This window comes from Schistocerca gregaria, chromosome 9, assembly GCF_023897955.1.
Source record: "Schistocerca gregaria isolate iqSchGreg1 chromosome 9, iqSchGreg1.2, whole genome shotgun sequence".
NCBI lineage: Eukaryota > Metazoa > Arthropoda > Insecta > Orthoptera > Acrididae > Schistocerca > Schistocerca gregaria.
In genome coordinates this window covers 66,939,797-66,952,412 of record NC_064928.1, presented here as the reverse complement: position 1 = coordinate 66,952,412, position 12,616 = coordinate 66,939,797, and the positions used below count along the sequence as shown (strand labels likewise).

At 37.0% G+C, this 12,616-nt stretch overlaps 1 protein-coding gene across 18 annotated transcripts in view; it reads right to left on the bottom strand.

Moving 5' to 3' along the window:
• The window catches only part of LOC126291625 (longitudinals lacking protein-like), a 293,043-nt gene that overhangs the window by 275,715 nt on the left and 4,712 nt on the right, over positions 1 to 12,616 (bottom strand). For 10 of the 18 annotated variants that reach the window (XM_049985189.1, XM_049985186.1, XM_049985183.1 and 7 more), the window contains exon 2: positions 40 to 165. The gene's annotated coding sequence lies outside the window, so the exon portion shown is untranslated. Of the gene's footprint in view, positions 1 to 39; positions 197 to 12,616 lie in introns of all 18 variants that reach the window. The other 8 variants (XR_007551826.1, XR_007551825.1, XM_049985179.1 and 5 more) reach the window with 1 other exon arrangement.

Here is a 12,616-nt window from a genome sequence, read left to right as displayed (position 1 = left end):
CAAATTTTAGCTGAAGAACAAGCTTCAATTCATATGTACCTCCAGTTTAGATGTTTGTGTATCTTCCAATATTCCAGCTGTGCGGCAGCAGTTTAAATCCGTAGAGAAACAGCAGCCTCAAGAATGCTATTACAGCAGCACTCCTTCACAAGGGGGCAGTTTGGCCTGTGCACAGCAGGACATTCACTATGTCACACTAAAAGCAAATGGAGTAGTCATGCTTTAAAATACGACATGCTGCAAGTAGTTAATCACATAATGCCAATGTAAACAAGAAGTAGAAATGGGGCAGGAAAAAAAGAGATACAAATAATAATAAATAAACAGAGGAGATAGTGTTTGTCAAACCCTACTCTCCGTTTGCTTACAAATTATGACTACTGTCATGAGAACGAGTAGAGTACATCCATAATTGTAAAGGTAATGTATGTACAACAATCTTTAAAGTGCTAGATATATACATCACACTCTATTTTTCAAAGTTGTCGCATTTGTTCCCAATGGGTTGGTGAGCAAGAATTTATATATCTAATACCTTCTCAAAAACGTCTCCCATTGTTTCTTTGGTCTGTTGTTTGATTGCAGTCTGGATCTCACTATCAGTAGGAAACCTTGGTCCACCCATAAACACCTCTGAAGAGGTTATCAGATGAAAACCTGATGGTGCTAAATCAGGACATTGAGTGAGTAAGTTGATAACACCGAACCAAATGATTCCAAGAGTTGGTTGGTCGGTTTGGAGACTGAACTGCTGGGTTTATCATTCCCTTTTTCCAAGGACACACTGGTCTCAGACGAAAACCATACCCAAATGAGTCACATTACTCAAAGTTGGGGAAACAAACAAAAGTTGTAAAATGAACTGCGTAACCACATAGAAGGAGAAAGGATGTGGGTCACTCCATACCAAGTAGTCTGAGAAAAAAATAATTGGTTGCTCGATCACCTGAAAAAAAAACTGATAATTGCTGGGTGAATTCCCTAATGTTTGGTGGTCTCAAAGCCATTTTTTAAGAATTTTTTTATTGGTTATCATGTACAAACAGTGGCCTTCTTTGTTTCAGGTCTCAAGTAGATTCTCGAATTTACAAGCATCTGCAGTTTTTTTTTTTTTTTAAATTATTCAATAATGGGTTGCCCCAGACCTTTCAAATAAGAAGCACGCTCGACTATAAATTAAAACCACGAGTCTAGCTGAATGTATTCCTTAATATATTTTTAATGGCTTAAGTTACTGATTGCAAATTAAAAAAAGAAATGCAATTTTTGAACAATATTTTTCCAAAGATGGAATAATTTCTCAGCCTTAATATTTTTTGTGCTATTAGACAACACAGTATAGTTGCTTCTATAGATTATCAATGGTGAGATACACTATTTTAAAAAATGGATTTCTTAAATTTTTTCATTCTTTGGCCTGCAACATCTTTGTTACAGGACCAGACAGAAACCTGAAAAATTAAACACTTAATGGACCTTTATAATATCAAACTTCAGTATAAATCTCAACTTTGAAATTCAATGGGAAGTTATGAAAAAAATTACTAATATGATCGAAAAATAGTTTCTTAATATCTGCAATATCTGGAATAATGGACTAAATTATATCAATTATATAATTTAAACATACAAAAACCACATCAACTTAAAGTAACAAACAATTATTTGCTAAAACAATCACCTGCAGAAAGTTTCAGCACATTCACACTCAGTTAACAACAAGCTCTTGAAGGATCCACTTTAACAATGGAGTGTTCTTATTAATGAAGCTTGCTATAAAACTGTATGGAGTGTTTCCTAAAGACATTACTTTAACTGAAGATTACTGTGAAGAATAAAAAGTGTTGTTTCACTTATGAGTTAGCTCAGAGGTTAACTCAACTTGTAAGTATTCTAAAAATAAATACAAACAAACACCCCCCCCCCCCCCCCAAACAGGCCATGAACGCCCAACAGTATCAACCCGCTGCCGTGTCATCCTCAGTCCTTAGACATCACTGATACATTGACATGCAGTCAGCACAGCACTCTTCAGACCATTGTAGTTTTCATGACTGGTGTCACTATTTCTCAATCAAGTAGCTCCTCAATTTGTCACACAAGTGTCCCCCCACACCCATTCCCCATTCAGAGACCTTAACATTGACCCACCCAAGTGCTAGCCAAGCCCGACAGCGCCTCTTTAACTTCGGTGATCTGACAGGAATCAGTGTACCATTGCAGCAAGGCTGTTTGCATTGAATTAAATATTAAATACTTAAAAAAAATTTATCACCTTCTTGGGCAGTCATGCTTGGACCCTTTTAAGAAACATAAGAAGACTATAACAAAAGGTTTCAGAGAAATAATGTTTGATCATTATTCTAAATAGGAAAGTCCTTTTATCAATATAATACCTGGAAAATCATTGTTCCCAACATGTTATTCTATGGAAGGAAGACTTTTGCACTGGGTGCGAAAACTGCAAAGGTGGCAAATACAGTCAAAATGAATTTGCAAGTTTCATTTGAAAGGAAAGTTGCACTAAACCAGATGGAAGTTCTAAAAATTCTCAGACCGAATATGATGATTTGATAGAAGAGCTAAACACTAAATGTCATATTTCAAACAAAGAGGATCAAGTTGAAATTATTGGTTTACCACCAAATTCTTGGAATTGAGCAAAAGTTTGTGACGAATTTAATGTGTCAGAAAATTTGGTTACATTAGCAAGGTGGTTAGTAAAAGAGCTGGGAATATTACCTGCACTACAAAAGAAAAATGCATCTAATTTCAAATATGAAAACACAATCAAAAAGATTATTAGGTTTTATGAAGATAACAATAACAGCATTTGATGCCAGCCAAAAAAAGACTGCTTTTCTGTAAATGAAAATGGTACTATGTTTCAGAGACAAAAATCTTTAATACTGTGCAATTTTAATGAACTATTCACTGATTTCAAAAATGCAAATCCTGACATTAAAATTGGAACGTCAAAATTTTGCGAGTTCAGTATGAAATTATGTGTTGTTGCAGAGGCATCTAGCACCCATAATGTTTGTGTTTGTTTGTATCACTAGAATGTAAAGATTATGATAGATCGGGTCAATCTTACAGCTGATATAAAGACCTTTTGGAAGTTCTGGTTTACAATATTGACTGTTACAACTGTATGATCATGGGAAGGTGTCAAGACTATCCAGGCAAACAGGCTTTACTTGACACGTCTGAAGAATCGGAGGAAGACAATTTGATGGTTAGCAATATAGAATACAAATAATGGGTGACACAAGACAGAACGGAAATCATCACAATTACAAAACCACGAGAAGAGGGTTTTGAATTGTTGGCAGCTAACCTTGAAAACCTCAAAATGCATCATTTTAATGCCGAAGTTAAAGGTAAATTTCTGAAAGACAAAAAGCAAACATTGGCATTTGATTAATGCTTAGTCATTGCCAACTTTTCTGAAAACTATTCCTTTGTTGTTGAGGATAAAGTACAAGGGCACCTCTGGGTGAACAAACAGGCCATAGGCCATCCATAAATGAAAGAGTCATAGTTGTGTGTCCTAAGTGACTACCTTGAACATAATGCTACGGCAGTGCACACTTCTTAATTGCAATTAACAAACAAACTACATAAAACAGCACCACCCCTTCAATAAAAAAAACTGATCTACATCTCTGATGGTGCTGCAAGTACATATAAAAACAGAAAAAACTCAACATCTGCTTTCGCAAAGAATACCAAAGACTTTATGCAGAATTGCACTTTTCTGCATTGTGCCATGGGAAGGATATGTGTGATGGGAGCCAGAGATACAACAAAGTGAGCTGTCACAAATGCTAGTCTACAGTGGACCTATGAGAACCAGATCTTGACATTTCAGGAAATGTTCAAATTCTTTAAACTACAGGTAAAGGGATTACCTATGTTTTTGCTAAATGTGAGGAAATACAAGAACTGTACAACAGAGCCTCGGAGAAAAGATTCCACACTAGTCAAAAGATTAAAGGTATCTGATCTTTTCACTGTTTTATATCTCAGTCAAGCAACATATTCTTGTATGCGTTCACATCACATCCCCTGATAGTGAACATCAATATGGAAAACTTGTACCACTGACACATCAAAATGAGGACACAGTGGCCTGTGTTTATGGCAAACAGTGGTGGCTTGCCGAAATTATCAAGGAGTTTCTTTAAAAAAGTTGGAAAGAATCAAATCTGGATGCCTGTCAAGATGTATTAAGATGTACTGAAGAAGCTATCTCCCCTGGAATTTACAACTGTGACTGAGCGAACTTTTAATTCAATGCCCAAACAGAGTGAAGAAAAGTCTCTGTTGTTCAATGAACAGCATAGTAAAAAAAAAATTAAGGGGAGAACAAGATAACTGTGTCGTTGTTGTTGTTTTTTGTGGTTTATCTGTCTCATAACAAACATAATCTGAATCATTTGATTCAGGTACAGGACGTCAATTTGTGGTAAAATTTCACCATAAACAAAGAACAGCTGATGTTAACAAACAGAATCATAGTAATAACACAATTTTGTTGTACACACATACAATAAAGTCTTAAACTTAATTACCCCCTGCTCAAATTATTTCATCCTCTATGAATTCTTCTATTGAACAGCAGCATTTCTCTCACAGAATCTGCTGTAGCTTCATTTTTAAAATTCCTGACTTCATATTAAATATTTTTTTGCCATTAACTTCTAGTATATTGTCATCCCAATATACTGTGGAGTTTGTGCATATAAAATGAAGCACCAAAGAAATTGGTATAGGCATGAATATTCCAATACAGAGATATATATAAACAGGCAGGACGTGGCACTGCGGTTGGCAAAGCCTGTGGTGCGAAAAGTTTTTGGAACATAATAGAGAAAAAGTATTTACATCACTAAAACTTTATTTTTTATTTTTCAGTGTAGTCTCCTTGTAGATAAATGCACCAGACCAACGATGTTCCAGTGCCCTGATCCCATCTTGAAAATGAGATTCCTCCAGGCCTGCAAAATAGTTGTCCATTCCGGCTACCAATTCTCCATTTGAAATGAATCTTCATGCACTAAGAAAAATTTTCAGTTTTGGAAAGAGATGGATGTCTGACGGAGCCATATCAGGTGAGTAAGGCAGGTGTGGCAACAATTTGTACCTTAGTTTGTGTAATTTTGCCTTGTCGACACCAGGTGTGCGGGAGCGCATTGTCTTGATGGAAGATGACTTTCTTCCTTCCTAAAACTGGCCTTTTAACTGTATCTTTTGTTGCAATTTGTCCAGGTGGTTAGCACAGTATTCTCCAGTAACTGTTTGCCCAGCAGGGAGATAATATACAAACAGAATCCTCTTTGCATCCCGGGACACTGATGCCGTGACCTTTCCCGCCAAAGGAATCGTCTCAGGCTTCTTTGGTGGCTGAGAATCAGCATTTTTCCAATGCTTTGACTGTTGTTTTGTCTCTGGGATATATTAGTGCACCCAAGTTTCATCTAAGCTCTCCCAATCAAATTTAAATTCATCTGTCCACTCGGCAAATATATGAAGGAGCAGATTCCCCAGAGTAGTCTGGAAATAGGCATGAATGTTCTTTGCTTTCATAACTTTCTTTACAAAGTACTTAATCACTGCTCGAATCTTGATTTTTTCCATCTACGCAAATCACAATGCGGGAACAACATAGCTACGTCACCAACACAGCTCTCTTCCAAGAGCACTGACGTGGCACATGTTTACAGGTAACAGACCAATAATGACTATCACATGAACAACTCATTGCGCTAGCACTGACCTTATTCCAAAAACTTTTCAAACCACCCTTGTTATCAACGCACGAGAGATGTGACACAGCATCTCTGAGGTAGCAATGAAGCGGGGATTTTCCTGTACAACCATTTCATAAGTATAGCGTGAATATCAGGAACATCAAATTAGATTAGATTAGATTAGATTAATACTTGTTCCATAGATCATGAATACGACACTTCGTAATGATGTGGAACGTGTCAGGTTAATAAAAGATGTCTGTACAAGAAATTACATTACACAAAATATTGCATGACACTAATGATTAAGTTTTTTTTTTTTTCTTCTTTTTTTTTACTTACTTTATATCTAAAAATTCAGCCAATGAGTAGAAGGAGTTGTCATCTAGAAATTCTTTTAATTTATTTTTAAATGGTAGTTGGCTATCTGTCAGGCTTTTGATGCTGTTTGGTAGGTGCCCAAAGACTTTTGTGGCAGCATAATTTACCCCTTTCTGTGCCAAAGTCAGATTTAACCCTGCATAGTGAAGATCATCCTTTCTCCTGGTGTTATAGGTATGCACACTGCTATTACTTTTGAATTGGGTTGGATTATTATCAACAAATTTCATAAGGGAATATATATACTGTGAGGTTACTGTGAGGATCCCTAGATCCTTAAATAGATGTCTGCAGGATGACCGTGGGTGGGCTCCAGCAATTATTCTGATTACACGTTTTTGTGCAATGAATACTTTTCTACTCAACGATGAATTACCCCAGAATATGATGCCATACGAAAGCAGTGAATGAAAGTAGGCATAGTAAGCTAATTTACTGAGATTCTTATCACCAAAATTTGCAATAACCCTAATAGCATACGTAGCTGAACTCAGACGTTTCAGCAGACCATCAATGTGTTGCTTCCAGTTTAACCTCTCATCAATGGACACACCTAAAAATTTTGAAAATTCTACCTTAGCTACAGACTTCTGTTCAAATTCTATATTTATTACTGGAGTTTTGCCATTTACTGTACGGAACTGTATATACTGTGTTTTATCAAAATTTAAAGAGAGTCCGTTTGCTGAGAACCACTTAATAATTTTGTGAAAAACATCATTTACAATTACATCACTTAGTTCTTGGTTTTTGGATGTTATTACTATACTTGTATCATCAGCAAAAAGAACTAACTTTGCATCTTCATCAATGTGGAATGGTAAGTCATTAATGTATATCAAGAACAGTAAAGGACCTAAGACCGAACCCTGTGGGACCCCGTGCTTGATAGCACCCCAGTTTGAGGAATCAGCTGTTTTAACATTACACGAACCACTTATTTCAACTTTCTGCATTCTTCCAGTTAAGTATGAATTAAACCATTTGTGCACTGCCCCACTCAAACCATAATGATTTAGCTTATCTAAAAGAAATCTCCCACAACACTGAAGCCAGAAAAAGATCCTGCATGAACGGGACCAATGATGAATGAAGAGAATTGTTCCAATGTGACAGAAGTGCAACACTTTCGCAAACTGCTCCAGATTTCAATGCTGGGCCATCAACAAGTGTCAGAGCGCAAACCATCTAAAGAAACATCATCAATATGGGCTTTCAGAGCTGAAGGCCCACACATGTACCCTTGATGACTGCATGACACAAATCTTTACACCTCACCTCGGCCCGTCAGCATCAACATTGGACTGTCAATGACTAGAAACATGTTGACTGGTTGGAAGAGTCTAATTTCAAATTGTATCGAGCAGATGGAAGTGTATGGGTACAGACACAACCTCACAAATCCATGGACCCTGGATATCAGTAGGGGACTGTTCAAGCTGGTGGAGGCTCTGTAATGGTGTGGGGCATGTGCAGTTGGAGTGATATGGGGTCCCTGATACATCTAGATACAACACTGACAGGAGACAGATACGTAAGCATCCTGTCTGATCATCTGCATCCATTAATGTCCATTGTGCATTCAGAAGGACTTGGGCAATTCCAGCAGGACAACGCGACACTCCTCACGTCCAGAGTTGGTACAGCATGGCTCCAGGAACAGTCTTCTGAGTATCAGACACTTCCGCTGGCCACCAAATTCCCCAGACACAAATATTATTGAGCATATCTGGGATGCCTTGCAATGTGCTGTTCAGAAGAGATCCCCACCCTTTTGTACTCTTGTAAGATTTATGGACTGCCCTACAGCATTCATAGTCCCAATTCCCTCCAGCAATACTTCAAACATAAGTCGAGTCCATGCCACGTCATGCTGCGGTGCTTCTGCATGCCCGCTGGGGTCCTACACCATATTAGGCTGGTGTAACAGTTTCTTTGGCTCTTCAATATAATTTCAACTGGTGTCTGGGTAGCATAGAATTATTTTCATTCCTCGTGTTATACGTTCAGTTAAAATGATTCTCCTCGAGTAGATTTTGTCTGCTGTGTACGAATATTATAATTTCTTAAATATATGGAGGGAACAGTTAAGATTTGTCGTTTCCAAAATAATGGACAACAAGATTTATTGCTGTGCAGTACACATATCAAACAATTTTCCTTTGCAGTTTAAGTATTCGAGATACACTACATAAACTTTGCCAGAAAATTATCCCATGTCTAATGACAGATTCATAATAACTAAGATAAGCATTTTTTTGTGTACTTGAGTTAGTGGACTTTGCTAGTATTTGCATTGCAAATGCAAAACTGCTTAGTTTATTTGATAGGAAGTCAATGTGCAGGATTCGAACGTGCGAAAGTGGCGGTCGCGCAGTTCAAGACAACCTGACACAGCAGCTCTCAAATACACACTCTGCATTCAACTGATGAAAATCATTTCTTATTTCATATTGTATATCAGCATGAGTAAGTACGCAAGAGCCTCCATATTACTTCTCTCGCCTACTGTTGGCTAATTCTAAATTTTCAATTTCATTAAGAACTTTAATATTGTCAGATGTAAGCCAATGTTCATTAAGGCAAGTAATTAGTTGCCTCATTAAAAAAAGGTTGTCTTAGACAGGCCTAGATTTAAAATATGTAACTGATATGCTTTACCCATTAGTCCAGATATTGCACATATTAAGAAATGTATTTTTGACTCAAATTGGTGTTTTGTTTGTAACTTCCCACTGAATCTCAAAATTGAAATTTACACTTAAGATTGGTATCACAAAGGTCTATTAAGTGCGCAATTTTCAAATTTTTACTTTGTCCACTAACAAAGACATTGTAAGGCCACAGAATGCAACAAAAATTTAAATATCCTTTTTTTTTTAATGTTGTTGTTGTGGTCTCCAGTCCTGAGACTGGTTTGATGCAGCTCTCCATGCTACTCTATCCTGTGCAAGCTGCTTCATCTCTCAGTACCTACTGCAACCTACATCCTTCTGTATCTGTTAAGTGTATTCATCTCTTGGTCTCCCTCAACAATTTTTACCCTCCATGCTGCCCTCCAATACCAAATTGGTGATCCCTTGATGCCTCCGAACACGTCCTACCAACCGATCCCTTCTTCTAGTCAAGTTGTGCCACAAACTTCTCTTCTCCCCAATCCTGTTCAATACCTCCTCATTAGTTATGTGATCTGCCCATCTAATCTTCGGCATTCTTCTGTAGCACCACATTTCAAAAGCATCTATTCTCTTCTTGTCGAAACTAATAATTGTCCATGTTTCACTTCCATACACGGCTACACTCCACACAAATACTTTCAGAAACGACTTCCTGACACTTAAACCTATACTCGATGTTAACAAATTTTTCCTTCAGAAATGCTTTCCTTGCCATTGCCAGTCTACATTTTATATCCTCTCTACTTCGACCATCATCAGTTACTTTGCTTCCCAAATAGCAAAACTTCTTTACTACTTTAAGTGTCTCATTTCCTAATCTAATTCCCTCAGCATCACCCTACTTTAATCGACTACATTCCATTATCATCATTTTGCTTTTGTTGATGTTCATCTTATATCCTCCTTTCAAAACACTATCCTCTCCGTTCAACTGCTCTTCTATGTCCTTTGCTGTCTCGGACAGAATTACAATGTCATCGGTGAACCTCAAAGCTTTTATTTCTTCTCCGTCGATTTTAATACCTACTCTGAACTTTTCTTTTGTTTCAATATCTTCAGGACAAATGATTATGGGCACTTGCAAGATGAAGAGCGAGAAGCAGAGGAGCAAGAATTAAAGAAAGCACTGTTAAGCAACATGACTTGATTAAGTATTCATCATATGGAAGCAGAACTAAACATCTGAATAGTTTTCCCCAACATTTTCACAATGAATATTTTGTCTTCAAGAAGAACAATCAACTAAGTACAGTTTCACTGAAGGAGAGTTTATAAAGACATGTTTAGTTTCCACACATGAACATAAAACTACTCAAAGATCCGAAGAGATTCAGACAGTTAAATAGTCTATCTTCCATTCAAATATTTGATGCAGAATTCAAGACATAGCATACATTTGATGTAAGATAATGGTTCTTCCAAAACAATAATTGCTGTATTTTCTTTGAATGAGTGCACAAATGTCTCTAATGTTACTTAGCTAGTATTTACACTGCTGCAGTAGGTAGTGGTATCATCATCACAGAAGACCCTACTACACAGGCAGATATTCTCATGTTTATGCAGGAGAGTATTGACAATATGGTTCTACATTGGAAGAATCTCACTTCTTTGGTAGACAGCACATTGGCTATGATTGGCCAAAATATCGGTTTCATGGCACTTGCTAAAATTGATGCTCTAATTCCATATGAAATTTTCACACTGCATTCTCCACCAAGAAAATTTAAGTACTAAGAGTGTGAACATGAAGGAAGTGTTGAGTGTGACAACTCAAACAACAAATTTCGTCCACAGTCATGTTCTCAAACATCGCCAGTTCCAAGCCGTTTTGGAGGACCTGGCAAACAACAAGAAGGGATTGGTTGGTAGGACACGTTCTGAGGCATCAAGGTATCACCAATTTAGTATTGGAGGGCAGCGTAGAGGGTAAAAATCGTAGAGGCAGACAAAGAGATAAGTACACTAAGCAGATTCAGAAGGATGTGGGTTGCAGTGGGTACTGGGAAATGAAGCAGCTTACACAGGATAGAATAGCATTGAGAGCTGCATCAAACCAGTCTCAGGACTGAAGACCACCACAACAACAACAACAACAACAACAACTACAGTTCATACAGGAAGAATAGGAAGGTTGGTGGAGATGCTATACTAACCCATAACAATATAAACAGAAACCATATAAACAGCCTTGACTTATGTACAAAATGTAACACTGAAAATGTAGTTGAAGTAACAGGCCAAAATATAGTTTTAAGTAGCTCCTCACTGTACACCTTAAACATCTACAGACCACCAAATGGGTGCATAGAACGTTCATGGAAAACATATGAGATCTCTTACATATCATTCTAAGCAAGAACTGTGTACTTTTACTACTAGGTGACCCAAACATAAACACATTGCAAGACACCAATTACAGTAGGGAGCTCCTAAACATGATGAAAACAATGCAATAGCTACTCCAACACGTATAACTCCTGTACTCAAATAGATCACATCTTGATAAATTTAAGGGACTTTCAGAACAAAAGTGAAGTTATAGCAACAGCCCTGTCAGATCATGATGCAATAAAAATATGTCTACATCGTATCACCACAAATGAGACGGCACAAAAAAAAAGGGGGGGTGGGGGGTGGAAAAGAACAAAACTTAACAGCCCTCAGGATAAAATTTGAAAAAGAAGGATGGGAAATACTAGAAAAAGACTCTCCATCAGTGGATCATAAAGTGACTTTTTTTTTTATTGACACACTTTCCTACCATCTCAATATTACAAGCCCAGTAACAAAAACTAAAGCCAAAACCACAAATAAAAAGTGGATAACAAAAGGCATTTTGGTCTCTAGGAACAAGATAAAAAAGATGCACAGAATATATAAAACTGGCATGGATGAAAACTTTAAAGAATACTACAGAAAATATGAAAGAATGTATACTGAAGTACTGCAAGTAGCCAAATGACTAGAAGTAAAGAAGTAGTACATAAATAGTGCTGATAATAGGAGCACGGCTTGTTGGTCTATTATAAATACAAATCTCAAACCCTCCAACTCACAGGAACACAGCAAAATACAGCTCATGATCAGAAAAAAAACTGAACAGAATAAAATCATAAATCTCTTCAATGACTATTTTGCCACAGTAGACCAAAAACTAAGAAAGAAAACAAACAACAATAAATACAATAACATGGAAAACCTTTTTTAATCCCAGGGAAAATCAATGGCTCTTTTCCCAGTGACGGAAGAAGAAATACGAAAGATAATAAAAAACCTACAACAAACAAAGTGATGTGGAGCTGACAGAATATCAAGTATAGAAATTATACACTGTATGCAGGAACTCAAAAAACCATTACGAAACTAATCAATTCATGTTTCCTGGAAGGAACTTACCCGAAGTGCTTAAAGACAGCACCGATAAAACCAATAAATTAAAAAGGGAATGAATACAATTCAGAAAATTCTAGGCCTATAGCTCTTTTACCAGTCATATGAAAACTATTTGAACAAGCTTATGCACAGACACACTCTGCTTTTTGATGAAATATGAAATAATCGACAAGAATCAGTCTGTCTTCCAGAAAGATAAATGCACCATAGACACAATAATAGACCTCATCAAAAATTTCATAACAAACTTTGACCAAAAATAAATGTGTAGGAGTTTTTATGGATCTAACAAAGGCATTTGACTGTGCAGACCACAAAACTTTAGTAGAAATATTAGGAGTATATGACATAAGAGGAAATGCTGGAGACTGGAGTCTCTCGTATCTGAAAAACAGGAGCCAATAT